At 40.6% G+C, this 19257-nt stretch overlaps 1 long non-coding RNA gene across 2 annotated transcripts in view; it reads right to left on the reverse strand.

Annotated features, from left to right (window-relative positions):
* Positions 1–459: 459 nt before the first annotated feature.
* LOC105484482 (uncharacterized) overlaps positions 460–19257 on the reverse strand; it is a 32127-nt gene continuing 13329 nt past the window's right edge. The window contains exons 2-4 of one of the 2 annotated variants that reach the window (XR_988996.2): positions 5187–5231; positions 1164–1216; positions 465–894 (exon numbers count right to left, since the gene is read on the reverse strand). This is a non-coding gene — a long non-coding RNA (uncharacterized lncRNA). Of the gene's footprint in view, positions 1217–5186; positions 5232–19257 lie in introns of both variants that reach the window. The other variant, XR_988995.2, reaches the window with a different exon arrangement.

Raw genomic sequence — 19257 nt, forward strand, 5'->3', positions numbered from 1 at the left:
TAAAAGGAATTCTAATACCCCACAGAATGGTGAGATGGCCCATGTCACACAGCCAACATGTTAATTGGGACAACCTTTCTCCTGGCAATAGGTAGCAAAAATCTTAAAAGTATGCATACTCCTTGACCTAGTCGTTCCCCTTCTAGGGATCTACCCCAAGGACAGCAATAGCAATTTCAGCAAAGACTTAGGCGCAAAGGTTTCATTGGGATATTATTTACAACAAGAAAAAGTACAAAAATAAAATATGACTCATAAATTAAATAGTATAAATATAAAGCATATAAATATAAAAATAGATTATAACACATCCTCATCAATTAATAATATGCAGCAAATTCATGTATTTTAAGAGTACATATGAAGTGAAGAAATCAATATATATTATTAGGATATATTAGGATCTCAATTTTTTAAATTGAGAGAGGGAGACAATACATCAAAATATTAACAGAGACTATTTCTATATAAGTGATTTCAAGGGATTTTTTTAATATTTTTTGAAATTCTCCACAATGAACACATGGTAATCAGAAAATGCAAGCCATATTTTAAAGCATGTAAATAAAGGACTAATAGTATATTTGTCATGGTGGGCTGTATAACAAACTTCGAAGCTTGGAGGCTTAAAACAATAAAGGTTTGTTTCTCACTCATATTGGAAGTCAGCTAGGGACTCATCCCTACATCACTTTACTCAGGAACAAAAACTAATAGAGCCTCCATCACCAATCACCACGGCAGACAGAACGAAATGTAGCAAATCATACACTGGATCCTAATGACTCGTCCAGAGGTGATACAGGCTATTTTCATCTACATTTCACTGGCCACAGCCAGTCAGATGACCCATCTTATGTAATGCAAACAGGGAAGTTCAACCCTACAATGTGCCTAGAGGAAAGAAAACAAGAAAAAAATTGTGAATAGGACCAAAGTTACTACCAAAAAAGCATTGATTATCTAAATGTCAAACTGAAGGTCTTTCTTCTGTGCTTTGTAAGATGTGGCATTCATACGACCCTAAACAATTTGATTCTGCTTCTCAATTCACAGTTTCAAACCCAAGATATTCAGGAGATGCCATTAATGCCGGCAAGAGGCTACTTTAAAAGGCAAAAGGGTGTGCACATACCACAGCCACATTAAAGAAATATACTTACTTTTCAGAGTCCTGGGACTATTCAGAGAAATTCCAGCATTTCTTAGTCCCATTCTAAACATACAAAAATCCAAATAAGCAATATTGGAAATTTCTCCCACCTTTTCCCAATGTTGGAGAACAAGGCCCAATCTATACAAGGTCCTCAAACCACCTGCTAGGAACACTTTTCTAGTCAGTATAATCTGTTTTCTTTTTAATTCTGTACTCTGTATATAAAAGATTAGAATACACCAATCCCAAAATATGACTATTAGTGTTTAAAAAATAACATCGTAATCCTCTACACATTCAAACAATTCGTCGTGCTTACTCAAGTAAATACCATTTTAAAGTATTTTTGTATTAATAAAAAAACTAATATGGCTTTATGAATGACAAAAATAGAAGGCAACATTGGGCATTAAATCAATTCACTTTTCTCCGTTAAAATATATTTTGAACAGTGTTAAAAATAAAAGCTAATTACATGGAATGTTGCTTTGTATCTTGCACTGATAGATCTCTCTAAGGGATACAGGTAATTATAGACAATCTGACCCAAGACAGAACTCTCAGGATTATCACTGAATATTTTTCATCATCCACTATATCTAATTGGTCATCAAATCTTATTGATTCTAAACTTCCTAAATACCCATTTAATTTGATTCTTCCCTCCATTCCTAGTTGCTATGTTCAGGGCTTCATCATCTGTCACTGAGGCTATTGCAATCAGCTATTCTCTTGCCTTATTCCATCGGACTCCCCTCTCCAAGCCACTTTCCATACTGCCACCAAAATATGTAAATCCTGTTACTTCTCTTAAAATCCATCTGTGAACAGAAAACCAAAAATCGCATGTTCTCACTCATAAGTGGGTGTTGAACAATGAGAACACATGGACACAGGGAGGGGAACATCATACACCAGGGGGCCTGTTGGGGGGTGGGGGGCTAGGGGAGGGATAGCATTAGGAGAAACACCTACCACAACAGGCAATATCACCCCTCTCTTCAAAACCCTGCAATGGCTTCCCCTTTTTACTCAGATGAAATCCAGAGTTCATACCTACAACCCCAAATGATTGCTCTTCTATGACTTCTCCACCTACGTCTCCCATCTTCACCTCCCTCCCTTCCTGGGCTGAAAATACACTGGGCCTCGTGCTGTTCCTCTAAACATGGAATATTCACAGCTCCTTCTTTCCTGATTTCTCTTTAGTCAGAGATCCACCCACCTCACTCCTTCTCTTCTTTCAGGTCTTTACTCAAATGCAACCTTTTGGTGAGAATTTCCTTGACCTCTTATTCAAAATTCCCATACTCCACTCCCCAGCACTTCCAATAAAAACTTTCTGACTTCTTTCCTCCATGGCACTTAATGCCCCTCTGTAAAACACTGCCCAGTTCAAGTTCTTACTTTGTTTATGGCCTGTGTCTCACAGTAGAATGTAAGCTCCAGGAGGGCAAGAACAATGACCTATGCTGTTCACTGCCATCTTTCAGTGTTGAGAACAATGTATGGCAAATAGTAGACATTTAAAATATACTTGTTAAATAATAGGATGAGTAAATAATGAATGAATAGAAAAGAGTAAATCGCATTTCCCAAAATAATTCTAGCACAGATTCCTTTATGTGGGACATTTCACAGGAACAGTTCTGAACAAGTGTTCCCACCCTTTCTGTCCTCCCTGTCTGTTAAAGAGGGCCATGACTTTGCCCACTTGGCCTTTTCTCTCTCCTGGTCTCTGGGAAGCATTCTTCCTTTGACAGTTATTGAGATCTATTAATGCAGATTGAGGACAATGGGCCTATCTTACCTTATAGATACTTACAAATAAAAGATGAAAAATATTTCACTAGACCTTTCTTAACGTAGAGGTTTTCACCAAATCCACTTTATTAGAAAAGTATTCACTAAATATTAGCTATGTTCCAGATAATATGCTAATCCCCTGGGGCTAAAATGACTAATAGGACACAGTATTTGACCTCTATGGAAACAGACATATAACCATATACTTGGAGAATTGCAGTAAGCAGTAGGACAGACATATGACATAGTGTTATGGAGATTCAGAAGATGTTTTTATGGTCTAAAAAAGCAAATAAATGCTTTCCAAAAAAAAGTGGCCTTTGAGCTAAATTTTAAAGAATAAGTAGAAACTTTAGATTAAAAACTAGACCATTCCAATTAGAGGGAAAGGCAGTGCAAAGGCATGGAAGTGTGAGAAGAAACTAATAACAGGTTGGATCAGTTGGAGGAAGGTGGAAGAGTTCTGGGAGAGGAGACAGAGATAGTAGTCAGGGCCCAGGTCAAGGAAGGCCCATAAACCCCACTCTAGACCTTGCTCAATGATAGATAAAGCTTTTCTTTGTTCAGAGACTCAGTGGAGGAGTGAATTCCTCAAGAGAGGTTACAATGGAGCAAGAACTCTAGGACAGGCGAGAGAGTGGCATTACTTGTATAAATGGCTCTTTAGCACCCACTGTCCAAGGAAGGTGGGCCGCCCTACAGGCATATTCAGGCTCAAATAGTACTCCTATGTATGGCACAACCGTCTGTTGTGTTTATTAAGTGTTTATTAATGAAAGAGGCCTTGCTGGATGCTCTGTCAGTGTATCACTCCTGATTATTCTGCTCTCCTACTGTGCTGCAAGTAAAGTCACCTACTGTGGTTCTAGGATTGCTCAGAGTATGAGCAGGAAAGGAAGATGTCAATGAGGCTCCGGCTGCATCCCTTTCTGTACAACCCTTCCAGACCCCTCCATTCTAATTATATCACCTTCTCCAAATCATGCATACCCCACATATGCAGTGTCTACCATACGCCAGGCACTGAGCTAATGACTGGTCCAGTAGTAAAGTCCTAATTCTCCTTGGCCATGCCTCTGCCCATATAGCACTTAAAATTCCTTGGAATTGCAGAACTCCATGAAGTCAGATTCCTTTCTATTTATTTGTATAAAAGTCTGTCTCCTGTACCAGGTCATAAGGTTCTTGAAATCACAAACCTTGTTTTAGACATCTCTGCATCTATCGAGTTCCTTGCACAATGTCTGGCACATCATAGGTGTTTGACAAATGTTTGCTGAGTTTTAAATAATTGTGCAAGAATGTTCAACCAGAGGAACCATTGAGAAATGACTTCACTGCAACCCTTCAATGTTATATGTGAGCCTGCTACCTGAGCTGGACTGTGATTTCAAAATGGAGCACTGAATCCAAAGGAAATTAGGATTCCCAGATTTCCAGTAGAGGGCAGTACCATTATAATATCAAGATATAATCTGATGTCTAATCACCATTCTGTGATAGTAGAAAATGTGTCCCAGCCCAATAGACAGAAGGAAAACTGCAAAGAAAGCATTTATGACTATAAACAATTTTTCTTTATTCCTCATCTGGGTCCTGAGGCCTGTGATTTGGCTCCAATTTTTCATTTGTGGTTGTTTGGTTCAGATAATAAAACTGTTCCTTTAAAATAATGGTGACTATATTGAATCTAAAAATAAATATCAAAAGATCAAAGTCCCTGAGTGGGAACAATTATTGCAAAAAGACCAGCCAAGCTCAAAGCAACTGTTAAGGGATCCTGGCCCAAGCAAGAGGAGCCTGGCCTCCTTGGCTGATCTGGAATCACATGGGCAGGCTGACAAACCAAAATTGAGAAACTTCTAAAATATGGAAAACACACATGGCAATATGAATGACCCTATGAAAATTGCTCTTATTTGATTGTTATTTGTCACTAACGACTTGCAGTATCGTTAAGACACTTCACAAAATGGACAGAAAATGAGCATTCAGTGTGTGAGGAAAAAAAAAACCAGAAGGAAGAACTCCTTGTGAATTTGCAAGAGAAATAACACTAGGGTTCAGTTTTGCTGTTAGATATAATAAGCTCCAGTAAGGAAGCAAATGAGAGGTAAGCCAAGATGATGTGGCTTTATTTCAATACTCTCTTTGTTTGTTCCCTAATGCATTCAGAGAAAAAAAGTGTCAAAATCATTCAGTGAATTCCAAGTACAATACTTACCGGGAGTTGCAGCTGTTTAAGAAGTGCCTTCCTCAAGATCCAGGCCTGGACAATTCACAAACACAATGTTTATTTATTTTTCAAGAAGCCTTCTGTGTAAAGACAATTCTCAGGAATCGCAGTACTGATATGCATAGATTTTCCTCTCACTGAATATCTCAATATTTGTATCGTTTAAGGGATACATTCCAACCAGTAATTATTTGATCAAAAATTTTAAGTATAATAAATTTTCCCATCATTAATTTATTCAATAAGCATTTCTTGAGCATGTACTAGGTACCAGACACTCTACTAAATGATACAGAAATGTCAGTTTCTGTACTCAAAAAGCGCAATCTGGTGGAAGAGTGATAGGGAAATGGACGGCTGAACAAGGAAAGTTCTATGATGCTGTAACACAGAGGACTGGCACTGAATCCAGCCTGGTGGGCAAGGGCTGGGGTCAGAAAGACTTTCTGGAGAGAGCTGACAGTGAGTAGTAAAGGAAGAGGCATCCCTTAGCCAGGTGAATTTGCTAGAACCTGTGAAAAAACCAAGATACTTATTGTCATCTGCTTAACAACAACAAAAATAGAAACTAATATTGATCAAGCACTTACTCTATGCCAGGCATTGAGCTAAGTACTTGGAACTTTAGTTCTTGTTGAAGAGACATTGTTAATAATATGAGAACATCAGTTATCAACATATGGTTGTGGTAGAAAAAATCATCCCACTCCACCCCACCCCCAGCCAAAGATGTTCACATTCTTATCCCCTGGAACTTGTGAAGGTGTTACCTTGGCACGATATGGTTACGTGGCTTTGCAGATGAAATTCAGGTTAGAAAACTTAAAATAGAGCCCTGGATTATCCACATGAACACAACGTAATCATGGGGCCCGTAAAGGGGTAGAGGAGACGAAGAGTCAGCTGCAGCAGAAGAGGGAAACAAAGGAGACATTCCAATAATGAAGACAAGACCCACCATTGCTGGCTTTGAAGAAGGGTGAAGAGACCACAAGCCAAGCAGTGTGGGTGGTCTCTATAAACAGAAAACAATCACCAGCCACCAGCTGGTAGACCTCAATTCTACAATCACATGGAACTCAACTCTACCAATGCCTTGAATAAGTCTGAAAGTAGATAATCCCCTGGGCCTGCCAACACCTTGATTTCAACTTTGTGAGACCTGGCCAGAGAAACCAGCCAAGCCCACTGGACTTCTGACCTATAAATACATGATGATAAATTTGTATTGTTTTAAGTGGCTAAGTGTGTGATAGTTTATGGCAATAACAGAAAACTAATACGATGGCACTCTCTGATTAAGTGACAACTAAAATTAGCGGCAAAAAAGTTACCACTGCACCTACTATGTGCCAAGAACTTTCCAAATATTATTCCCTTTGACTCTCATAATCATGCAAGGCTGGTATTATTCTCCCCATTTTACAGATGATAAAACAAATGACAAAAAAATCAAAGAGATTTATAGATAACTAAAGTCACAGCAAGGCAAGTAGAATTGGAATTTAAGCTCAGGTCTATCAGATACCAGCACTCCTGTTCCTGCCATGTTGCTCCAGGGTAATTACTCTTTACATGTGTAAATTCTGGGTCCGAAGCACTTCTCTGTGCATTAACTTAATTGAACCTTGCAATAGTAGGTGAGGTAAACAGGGCAGAAATCATTTACTCCTTCTTACAAATGGGATACCCAATCTCAACACAAATTATGAGCTGCCTGTGGGCCAAGGCAAGCACATAGGCCTTCCAACTCCCAACCTGCTTTGCTCTACCACCTTAGCAGTTCAGAGAGTATCCGTGAAGTACCCACCCCACTGTGAGCTCTGTACAGTCAAGTTCGCCTTGAACACGTGGCCTGTTTCCACAAAGCAATGCGAGCAGGCCACTGTTACCAAAAAAAAAAAAAAAAAAGATGATGGCTCCCTGGGTAGAAAGTCAATACTTTAAGTGAAAATAAAACCTATAGCTATGCTGCAAGAGATGTATGAGGGTTATTTGCTCCACTTAGGATAATTATCAATGAATTTAGTATATGACTTTGGTACAGAGAGCCACGTCTTCAGTGGCCTCCATACCTGTGCTAGAGACCAGCTGTGATGCTTTAAGTGCCTCATTTGTACTCAGTTATTTAATGTACAAGTTCCTAGAGGCATTTTTCACCTAGGGCTTATTTTTTTAAATGAAATCTAATTTCTGAGAAGACCCCAGAAAAATCTGCTTTATATACAGCACAATCCAATTTACCAGAAGTCTTTCTCAAATGCCTCTCTGGGCCATTGCTAGGCACTGGCAATGCAGCACTAAAAAAGACAACACAGGTCCCTGCCTTCATGGGGCTTACACTCTAGTGGTAAGCAAATGAATATGATAACTGCATTTGAAAGATACCAAGAAGGCAACAAACAGCACCTGAAATAGAGTGGGAAGTGCCTATTTTAAGGGTACCTGGGGACACAGGTTCTGACCATGGGGATTAGGAAGTTTGGCACAATGAGGCTTCTGCTTTGCCTAACTCAGACCGCTTTCACGCCTAATCATCCATGTAAGCTGGTCCCTGTCAGTGCCACGTTCTTAACCTATGGACAGATCCTCAATGGGGAGAGCCTGGTGTTTCAGGGAGGTAGGGGAAGACAGTGTAATTCGGTTCCTACAAAATACACCTGATCTGCCCCTCTGCCCCTTCCTATGTGCATTGGGACTGTTTACTTTACCTCTCTGTGGCTTAGCTTCTTCATAGGATTGTGTTGACACATTAAATTACTAAATGGTGTTTAGCACATAATAAGTGATCAATAAACATGAATAGTTCCTGAGACATAGTTATGACTTCATATTAGCTTTCTTGAGGATGTGTCTGCCCTGAAAAAAAAAGAAGTGTCTATTCACTTTACTAGGTCTGCACTGTACATATACATCTCTATCATTACTGCCCCATCAAATAATGCATACTGTTATGGGTTGAACAATGTGTGTCCCCCAAAAATGATATAACCCCCAGTACCTCAGAATGTGGCTTTATTTGGAAATAGGATCAGTACAGATGTAATTCAGTAAGTTAAGGTCAGAAGTAGGCTGGGCTCCTAATCCGATATGACTGGTGTCCTTCTAAAAAAGTGGGAATTTAGACACAGACAAAGAAATGCATAGAGGGCAGCTGATGTGAAGAGACACAGGGAGAAGATGGTCATCAACAAGCCCAGGAGAGGAACCTGAAACAGATTTTTACCTTTTTTTTACACAGTGGATTATATTATTAATTTATTCTATGCTTTCATTTTATATACATAATTTCAACTTCTTAGATTCAGGGAGTACGTGTACAGGTTTGTTACATGCATATACTGTGTGACACCGAGGATAACCAATAGGCAGTTTTTGAACCCTTGTCCTTGTCCTGCTCCTCCCTCCTCCCTCCCTCTAGTAGTCCCCAGTGTCTGTTGCCATCTTTATGTCCATATGCACCCATTGTTTAGCTCCCACTTATTAATGAGAACATGCCGTACTTGGTTTTCTGTTCCTGCATTAATTTGCTTAGGATAATGGTCTCCAGCTGCATCCATGTTGCTGCAAAGAACAGGATTTCACTTTTTTATGGCTGCATAGTATTCTGTGGGGTATATGTACCACATTTTCTTTATCCAATCCCCCACTGATAGGCATCTAGGTTGATTCCATGTCTTTGCTCTTGTGAATAGTGCTGTGATTAACATATGTTGTTTTTGGTAGAACATAGGTACATCATATGTTCTATATCATATGCGCATGTGTCTTTTTGGTAGAACAATTTATTTTCTTTGGGTTATATACCCAGCAATGGGATTTCTGGATTGAATGGTAGTTCTATTTTAAGTCCTTTGAGTAATCTCCAAACTGATTTCCATGGTGGTTAGCTCTAATTTATATTTCCATCAACAGTATATAAGCATTCCCTTTTCTCCAGAGCCTTGTCAGCATCTGTTTGTTTTGTTTTGTTTTGTTTTTACTTTTTAATACTAGCCATCTGACTGATGTGAGATGGTATCTCATTGTGGTTTTGATTTGCGCTTCCCTAATGATTAGTGATGCTGAGCATTTTTTTAAGTTTGTTGGCCAGTTGTATGTCTTCTTTTGAGACATGTCTGTTCATGTCTTTTGCCCACTTTTTAATGGGGTTGTTTTTTGCTTGTTGCATTAAGTTCCTTATAGATTCTGGATATTAGACCTTTGTCAGATGCATAGTTTCCAAGTATTTTCTCCCTTTCTATAGGTTGTCTGTTTACTCTGTTGATAATTTATTTTGCTATGCAGCTCTTTAGTTTAACTAGTCTGCATTTGTCAATTGTTTTTGTTGCAATCACTGTTGAAGACTTAGTCATAAATTCTTTCCTAAGACTAATGTCCAGAATGGTATTTCCTAGGTTTTCTTCTAGGACTATTATAGTTTGAGGTCTTACATTTAAATCTTTAATCCATCTTGAGTGAATTTTTATAAATGGTGAAAGGTAGTGTTCCAATCTGAAACAGATTCTTCCTCACAGACCTCAGAAGGAAGGAACCCTGTGAATACCTTGATTTTGGCTGACAATGAGAATCATCCAAATATGGGACTGGCTATCTATCTGTAATCAACATTCAGACAAGTGTTTGCCACTATGGTGAAGAGGAAGTCCTTGGAGTCCCCATTGGCAGGAGGTACAGCCATACTCAGAAGGCCTACTGGCACCCATATCTGTGACTTCTGTGTCTGGGGGCAGGTGCTCTCATCATACTGGACTAGGGTCAGACTCACTCCGTGGTGAGGGAAGCTGGCAAGAATAAGTAGTGTTCCCATAGGTGAATGGATCTGGGTAGCCAATGGGGTGTGCAAAGAGAATCTCAGAATAGCAACATGGAAGGCCAAGGGGATGTGGCTCAGGACCTCAGGCACAGGCTTTCTGAAGGTACACTGACACCTGGGAAATGATGTGAGAGTTCAGGGATCAGCATAACACAAGGTTCCCCATCTTAAGCCCATCCAATAGGGAGAGGAGGAATCCGCGGCCTCTCCCTGAAAAGGAATGGAGATGAGGGCTAGGCTGGCAGAGGAGCCAGGGCCATCCACTAGAGAGGGGTCTGGGGCCAACAGAAGCAGAAGGATGAGAAAGGAGGCCTCAACCCAGGGTGGGTGGATGAGCAAGAGTTAAGGTGATAATTCTACAGAGGAAAAGAAGAAGGGAGAAAAAAGGATTTTCATAATTGAACTATTCTAATTGACTGCTGACTCCACACTGTTCAGATCCACCAGGTAATTGCTCAAGTCTCCATTTCATTTCATCTGTGTAGCTGTAGCTATAGCAGTTAGTTGGGGGTGGGGAGGGAAGGTTTAAGAAGCGATTAGGGGAAATCACTCCTTGCAGGCCTTAGGTTATTCTTGTTAAAAATGATGCCAGGAAAATCATAATTAAAATGGGAACATGGTGAATAACAAGAGCCCCTTTCCTTGAATGTGAAATAAATTTTAACAGCTACCTTAGCTAAAGAACCCAACACATTCGACCTTCCAATAAGGGTTAGCAGAGTTTTCTATCAGAGAGAAATAGAAACTATAAATCAAATGTTTCATATCTAAAGTCCAAGCCAGCTCCCGTGAGTAAAATTCCACTCTCCAACAGTCTTGTGTTTTTTCACTGACTATCAGGCTTCCTTGACTCTGGAACTATATGGATACTGTTTCTTCATCTTAAATCTATGAAACTACCTTCAAGAGCTATAGTCTTGACTACTCATGACATACTATCCAAGATAAAGAAGCTGGTCAATAATAAATGTGCCTGTGTGTGAGATTCTATCAGGTGCATGTGGTTGAAATGGAGTTGTCAGAAGGAAAGAGAGTGGGGGTGGGGGATGGGGGCAGAGTAAAGGAAAAAATTCTATAGAAAGAGGGCAGGTGGCAGGAAGCATGTTTAAATGTTGGTTTAAATGCATTTTAAAGAAGGGTTGATGTTGATCATCAGATTCTCCTGATTCAAGTACAATGAAAATTTGCCTCTCCTGAGCCTGGATTTTCCCTGGTCTCCCCAAATTTACTATGGGGCCCAACAACATCCTTCACTGAGAGACAGCTTTGGTCTCGAAGGAGACAGGCTGCTTATAGAAACTTCAGGTCTATTTTTCTGGGATGCTGTGAGCTAACTAGAAGTGTGCTCAGAGCTATTTGGCTGACTGATACCCTCTTCCTGTTGAAAATGTAAGAGAATTCTTCCTCAGCAGTTTGGTTCAAGGCAAAATAAAATATGCTCCCGTGGCCACAGTCACACTCCACAAACTCCCCAGAGACTCTTTGATTATCTTAATGGTCCTTCTGTAGACTGGCAGTGAGATCTCAGGGTGCAGTGCAGTCAGTGCCTCTGTGGGGAGCCAGATCAGATCTCTGGAGAGCACTGAGGACTCTACAGCAGGCAATTGAGTCCTGCTGACCCAGCCCAGCACCTTCCATGAGATAAGGCCTAGGGACCCCAGGATCCCTCAGTACCCTCCCCTTCTCTCACACCCTTCTGTGGGTCCCTAGTTTCAGGCTATGGGAAACTTCCAAATCATAGCAATTAGGTAGATGAAAGCGCAGCATCTATTTCAGTTATTAAGGCTTACCTCCTTCCCAGGCAGCCACCCTTCCAGCTGCCATCGCTGGCCCTGTGCTGGGCTATCTTCAGTCCAAGCTCACATGACCTTGGAAATCTGAAAAGATGACTGACACATTTCCACATTCTGGCCAGACCTGAGGTTTATCTCTGGCCAAGTACACGTCAAGTCTTCTGGCAGATGCCACCAATCTCCCCATCTACAAATGCCTTACCCCAGTGATTCTCCCTCCTAGATTCCATTAGAATCACCTGGGGAGTGTTTCAAAGGATAATTAGCAACACCCAGGCCCCACCCCAAAGATTCTGATTCGATTGGTCTGGAGTGAGGTCCAGCCTGGCAGCCTCATGTTTCACAAGCTCCCCAGGTGATTCTCATGTGCCGCCAAGGTAGACTATCAGGTCCTAATCCAAGTCCTCTGGGTTATTCTCCACAAGGATAGATGACGGCTCCGAGTTAACACCTTACGACGTTGGTCTCACTTATTACTTGTTTATCTGATAAATTCTCAGAGGGGTTACCTAAGTTCAGAATCTAAAGGTTATTAGAGGTTATCTTCAATGTACCAACTAGAATAAACACTGTCTATTGAGCAATTATTTGCTGAATGCCTATTACGGACCAGACACTGTGCTGGGAACTAAGACACGAGCATGTACATCAAACGGTTCCTCCACCTGTTTTGTGCTCCCTTCTGCCCCTTCAGATTTGGAAACCTGGTTTTCTGTTTCAAATTCAATCTCTCTCTCTCTCCCTCTTTTTTTCCCTCTCTCTGCTCCCATCTCCTCTCAACTTTTATATATGATGCACGTACCCAAATACATTTACTTATAAATCTTACAGCTCATGTGCAGCAGTAGCTAATCTCCGACACATTCCTAAGGCTCAGTGTAATTAGAAAATGAGAAAGCACCCATCCTGGGTAGGAACACACCTCATGCTGTCTTCTTTCATGACTTTTTATCTCCTGATCAAGTTGCTATTATATTTGCCTCAGGACTTAACTACCGTTAAATATTCAAGAAGCCCAAATAAAAAACTTTTTCTACTCTCTGCTCTGTCCTTTCAAGTGTTTAATTTTGACCCAACTGTCAGGAAAAACACAATCCTGAAACTCCACAACCAGATTTAATCATTCTTGTGTACGCCTGAATCCTTGAGGGAAAGGGAAGAAAATCCTGCCACAGCAAACCAGAGCCTGAAAGACCAAAGATCTAGGACCACAGGAGTGGCCCTAATTCATCATTAGTCACCCCGCCTCTGTGCTACTCTGCCTCCTGCCTGCCCTCCCCGTGGCTCCCTATTTCAATGATGTCTCTGTCTTCCTGCTTGACTGCAGCTGATTACAGTCTGTGACTCATTCATTCCTGTACTCCCATCCTCCAACAGAGACGGTAATAACAGCTCACAGCTGTTGAGCACTTGCTGTATGTGCCAGGCACTGTTCTAGATGCTTTCCACGTGTTATCTCTGAATTTCACTCAACTCTGTGAGTTTAATGCCTTTATTATCCCATTATACAGATGACAAAACTGGAGTACAGAGTTTGAGCAATTTGCTCACATTTACACAAGGCTGATGAAGCAGAATCCTGATTCAAAGCCAGGCCGTCTAGCCATAGATCCTGTTCTCTTAGCCACTACTATATGATGCTGAGACTTAGACAAATAAACACATCTGTTTCCAAGGTTTTTATTCGGTAGAAGACCTACTAGCTATGTGACCTTAAAAAAATTGTTAAATGCTCTAAACCTCTTCTAGATCTAAAACTCTTCTAGAAAATAAGAGTAAGAGCAATGATGATTACGTTAGATGATGTCTGTAAAGTGCATGGCACAGTGCCGGGCATTTACTAAATGCTTTACAAAAGTTAGATGCTGCTGCCGCTGCTATTTGGTAGGTGGGTACATTAGGAGCATCCCAAATTACTCCCCAGTCGAAGTGGCCACTGCCTCCCTGTATAAGAGCAGTGGGTAGCAGCCATGAAATTCTTTTATAATTTTATTTAGATATAATTCACATACCATAGCATTCACCCATTACAAATGTACAATGAATGTTTTTTAGTATATTCAGAGCTGTACAATCAATTTTAGAACCAATTTAGTATTTAGAAACCAGTTTAGAACCAAACTTAGAATCAACTGTGGGAGATTTTATTATCACCCTAAAAAGAAACCCCATAGCCATTACTCCCCATTTGCCCCAAGCTGTCCTCCCATCCACGCCCCTGGCAATCACTACTCTATTTTCTGTGTGCTCTGAACATTTCATATAAGTGGAACCATACAATAAGTGGTCTTTGTGAGTGACTTATTTTACTTAGCATGATGGTTTCAAAGTTCATCCAAGCTTAGCATGTGCCAATACTTCATTTCTTGTTATTGCTGAATAATATTCCATGGTATGGATAGCCTTATTTGGCCTTTTACTCGTTGATGAATATTTGAGTTGTTTCTCCTTTTTGGCTATTATTAATAATTCTGCATGCCTACAATCCCAGTGCCTTGGGAGGCCAAGGCAGGATGATCACATGAGGCCAAGAATTAGAGACCAGCCTGGGCAGCATAGCAACACCCCATCTCCACAAAAAAATACAAAAATCAGCTGAGCATGGTGGCAGATGTCTGTAGTCCTAGCTACTCACGAGGCTGAGGTGGCAGGATCCTGTGAGCCCAAGAGCTTGAGGCTACAGTGAGCTATGATTGCATCACTGCACTCCAGCCTGGGCAACAGAGCGAGACCTTGTCTTAAAATAAATAATGCCTCTATGAACATCTGTGTACAAATCTTTGTGTGGACCTATGTTTTTCTCTTGGGTATATATATGGGAGTAGAATTGCTAGGTCATCTTGTGACTCTGTTTCACCTTTTGAGAAGTTTTCAAATTGTTTTCCAAAGCTAATAGCTACTAATCTTGCACTTTCTTCTGAGTGACCTAGAACAAAAGTCACTTAACCTCACTGAGCCTCAGTTTCCTCATCTGCAAAATGAGGATATTATGTACCAAAGGAGATACTTTCAGTACAGTGCCATCGACTGCCTGACACCAGCGAGTGCTTAAACAAGTAGTAGGTACTCTGTTGCCCCTGGCAGATGGTGCTCTGCCCTTTCCTTCCTGTCCAGTTTGGATCAGAAATGAAAGGACGGTACCACGGAAGGCTTGAGCACAGCCTAATGCAGATGTTAGAGTGCATCACAGTGCAAACTCACACTACCCTTCTGGGCCATGGCACCAGTCTCTAAAATCAAGAAAAAATAAAATAAACTACTCTCAGCTCAGTTGTGTGTATATTCTCTTTCCTTCTCTAAACTGGACTTTTGCCCAGAAATCACAAGTAAAAAAAGAATCAATAATCCAAGTTTTATATGCTAATGTAATTTGGTAGAAAATGCACTACATCTATCAGAACTCCATTCTCTTGATTGCCAGAGTTTCTTACAGGCCACATCTCCAGAAGGGCTTGCGAAAACAAGAGTCAGCGAAACCGTCATCCCCATGAGCCTAAACAAAGTGTAGAAGTGTGACCCCCCAGTGCCACCCTGCTGAAGGCCCCGATTAGCATTTCTGTTTCTGGCAGAAACCACTGACAGTCCATCAGTCCCAAATAACAATAATAAAGCTCTGCAAATGGAAAGTGTTCCATTCTTAGGGGAGTTATTATTATTGAGGGTAAAAAATATTCCTTGGGCAGATTCATTTCACTGCAAAAGCTGGTTTCAGAGTTACTTTGTTAAACCTTGGTGGGGGCAGAGGGAGACAAAGAGAACCAGAAAAAGTTGTGCATGCTGTATTTCATATCGTAAGGAATATTTTTGCTTTAGGAACAATAGGTAGGATGCTTGGAGAGACCTGTCCTAGCATATGGGAAAATATAAGAATTTCTATCTTTAGTGCAAAGATAGTAATATGACAGACCTGAAGATTCAAGCCAAGCAAGGCTGCCCTACCACCCTGGCTCAGTTCAGGTCACACGTGAGCATGAAGCCATTGTCCCAGGCCTTCTTCCATAGGCTCCAGCTTCTGCCTCCCTCTGCAGTAATGCTAATTATGGGATACAAAAACCTAATCTTTTCCTTTTCTAAAGAATTAATCCAATCTATCAAAGAAGCACAAAAAAAAAAAAAAAGGAAGAAAAACTTTCAACTTGGGATTGCAGTGAAAGATTCCAGAGAAAAAATACACACAGAATTTGCTTACTATTAGCCACCAGAAAGTTAAGAAAAAACATGATAATTAAGTGACTAAAAGCCACTTGGGATGTTCTTTATTTGAAAAATCATATAAACTGAGACTCACAGCCTACCCCATTGTCTAAGTACCTCCTCATCACTGAGTAAAGATAGATGCCAGATAAAGACACTGGCAGTTCCCAGATATAATAGTACTTGTTTTGAGGCTGAATTCTAGATGAAGCAAATGTGGCATAGAGCTCTTCAGTTACTAAAGTACTAAAATGGCCTCATTATAGAAATCATCACCTGGGCAGTGGGGAGGAGGCTGCACCCCAGCAAACACTACCAGCAGGGGCAGGAGAGGAGATCTAATCTTAGAACCAGAGAATATGTGCAGTGGCATATGTGCAGTGATATGGTCTGGCTGTGTCCCCACCCAAATCTCATCTTGAATTATAGCTCCCATAATTCCCTCATGTTGTGGGAGGGACCCAGTGGGAGGTAATTGGATCATGGGAGCAGTTCCCCTATACTGTTCTCATGGTAGTAGTGAATAAGGCTCATGAGATCTGATGGGGTTTTTTTTTTTTTTTTTTGTGAGAAAAAAGCGGTATGTTGTATTTTTTCCTAACATAAAAACCATTCCTTTAAGTAGTTCTCATTTAAGTTACAATAAATATTTTTCATGTAGAATATATAGATGACAATTGTGCGGTTAATATAATGTCATTTTCAGTTAAAATATGAAATTTGGAAAATATTATTTTCCTTATATCTGAGAAGAAAAATAAATTCTAGGTTCCTTGAATTAAGATATATTCATATGGCTGGGGAGGCCTCACAATCATGGCAGGAGGCGAAAGGCATATCTCACATGGCGGCAGACAAGAGAAGAGAATCAGAGACAAGCAAAAGGGGTTTCCCTTTATAAAACCATCAGATCAATAATAACAATTCTAATGATCTGATGGTTTTATAAAGGGAAACCCCTTTTGCTTGTCTCTGATTCTCTTCTCTTGTCTGCCGCCATGTGAGATATGCCTTTCGCCTCCTGCCATGATTGTGAGGCCTCCCCAGCCATATGAAACTGTGAATCCATTAAACTGCTTTCTTTCATAAATTGCCCAGTATCAGGTATGTCTTTATCAGGAGCATGAAAACGGACCAATACACCAGGGTATGGGGAGGGATGAAATTTTTTCTGGAATATTCCAGCTCTAAATCAGAAGAAAAAACACTAAAGTCATTCTCTACATCTAAAATGCTTTCTATAGCCTCTGAGGCTTTGTAGCCTCTGCGCTATCCTGGCTTTCTCCAGGCTAGCCTACTCCTCCTTTAGCCTCTGCACAGGCCACCTCCTTAGCCTGCGTTCCCCAGCTCCCAAAGCTGTGTTATGTGACCCTATGTGCTTATGCTGCTCCCTGTGATCACCACTTAATGAAAATTGTCTGTTTACTCCTTCATCTCTGCTGCTAGACCATAAGCTCCTGGAAGGAAAGGGAAAGGATTTTCCTGTTCTCAGGATTTTCCTGTCCTCAGCACCAGCACAATGTGGGAACCCAGTAACTGTGCTGACTTGGTTTAAGTCTCTAGCTGGATAGGGAAAAAAAATGGACCATCTGAAACCAGGAGCAGAAACCCTGAAACAGCACACCAATTAAGGTAAACCAGGTCAAGTACTGGGGGAAGAACGGGGCCTAGAAGAACAGTCCTGGAGAAAAACCTCTCAAGGACAAGATTTTACCCCTCACCAGTCAATGACCATTGGCATTTTCTTTTCAAAATCTGTAACTTCTTCTTACTCTATCTTAGAGCGAAGAAGTCTTTTGTCTGCTATATTTTAAAAGTCAAAAGTCTTTTATAATGATAAAGTATTACATGAGAAGCATAGATCCTGAATACAGATTAACAGAAAAACAGAAACAGACTGACCTGAGTTCAAATCCTGACTTTGCTACCAACTAGGCAAGAGGTCAGTCACTTAATCTCTTCTGTACCTCAGTTTTCTTATCTGCAAAATGGGGATAATAATAGCTGCCATTTTCAGAGTTTTTGTGTGATTAGATAGCAATGTAAGTCATATATCTTTGCACTCTGTGTAGTGATATTTCTTAGTGATAGATGTGTGTGCAACAATGTGTTTCAGTAACATTTAGAGTTATGATTCTCAAATATTTACTAAATTTATTCCTGTTGTGAGGAGAGGGGAAAAATAGGCTTTTTTTTTTTTTCTTGAGATGGAGTCTCTCTGTGTTGCCCAGGCTGGAGTGCAGTGGCACAATCTCAGCTCACTGCAAACTCCACCTCCCGGGTTCGAGCAATTCTCCTGCCTCAGCCTTCTGAGTAACTGGGATTACAGGCGCCCCCCACCACGCCCAGCTAATTTTTGTATTTTTAGTAGAGACAGAGTTTCGCCATGTTGGCCAGGCTGGTCTTGAACTCCCGACCTCAAGTGTTCCTCCCGCCTCAGCCTCCCAAAGTGCTGGGATTACAGGCATGAGCCACCATGCCCAGCCAAAATAGGCATTTCTTTAGCTGCTATGCTCCTTCTGTAGAAAGTAAATAAACTAAAATAATAATAATAATACTGTCATCAGATGATGAATAAGGTATTTCCTACTAAGACTGCATCTAGGGTTATTACAAAAAGAAAAAAAGAGACAATAGTAAGTTCTAACAGTGTTGTCCCAGAAGTCACTCAGAGCAGAAAACTAGGACCAATGAAGACCAACAAGCTATTGTTTAGCAGGAAAAAGAAATGAAGGTGAGTTTCCATTTTTTTCCTATGCTTCAACGACTCCCCTTTCCAGAGCTGCCTGTTGCAAAATGCTTTTACTCTCTAACAGGGAAAACAAAATTATGTGTTAAAGGAACAAAATCATTTATTGAAAATACACCTCCAGCTTCAAACTGCCTGACAACGGAGGTTTCCCTGTTTAATGGGTAAAGTGGGGTGTTTAGATATGGGTTTGGGGGCAATACATTGCTCTGCATAAGAAAGGAAAAACTATGGAGAGGTACCTTAAGAAAAGATCTCAGCCTAAATTTATCTTAATAAATACATACTGAGCATGTACTCCATATTAGGCATTGACTAGATGGGATTTACATACGTTCCTTCAATGCAAGTCACAAAGTAGACATCACGGCTGGTTTTTGTTTTAAATGAGAAAGCAGCCTTGGGAAGTGAAATGATTTCCTGAAGGTGAAACGATCATCCGTAGAGGCAATAGTGGAAATTTGTTTATATGAAGTTTATGCTTTTTAGGGTGACAAAGTTTATGTA

This window comes from Macaca nemestrina, chromosome 1 (genome assembly GCF_043159975.1).
Source record: "Macaca nemestrina isolate mMacNem1 chromosome 1, mMacNem.hap1, whole genome shotgun sequence".
In the NCBI taxonomy this organism is placed as follows: domain Eukaryota; kingdom Metazoa; phylum Chordata; class Mammalia; order Primates; family Cercopithecidae; genus Macaca; species Macaca nemestrina.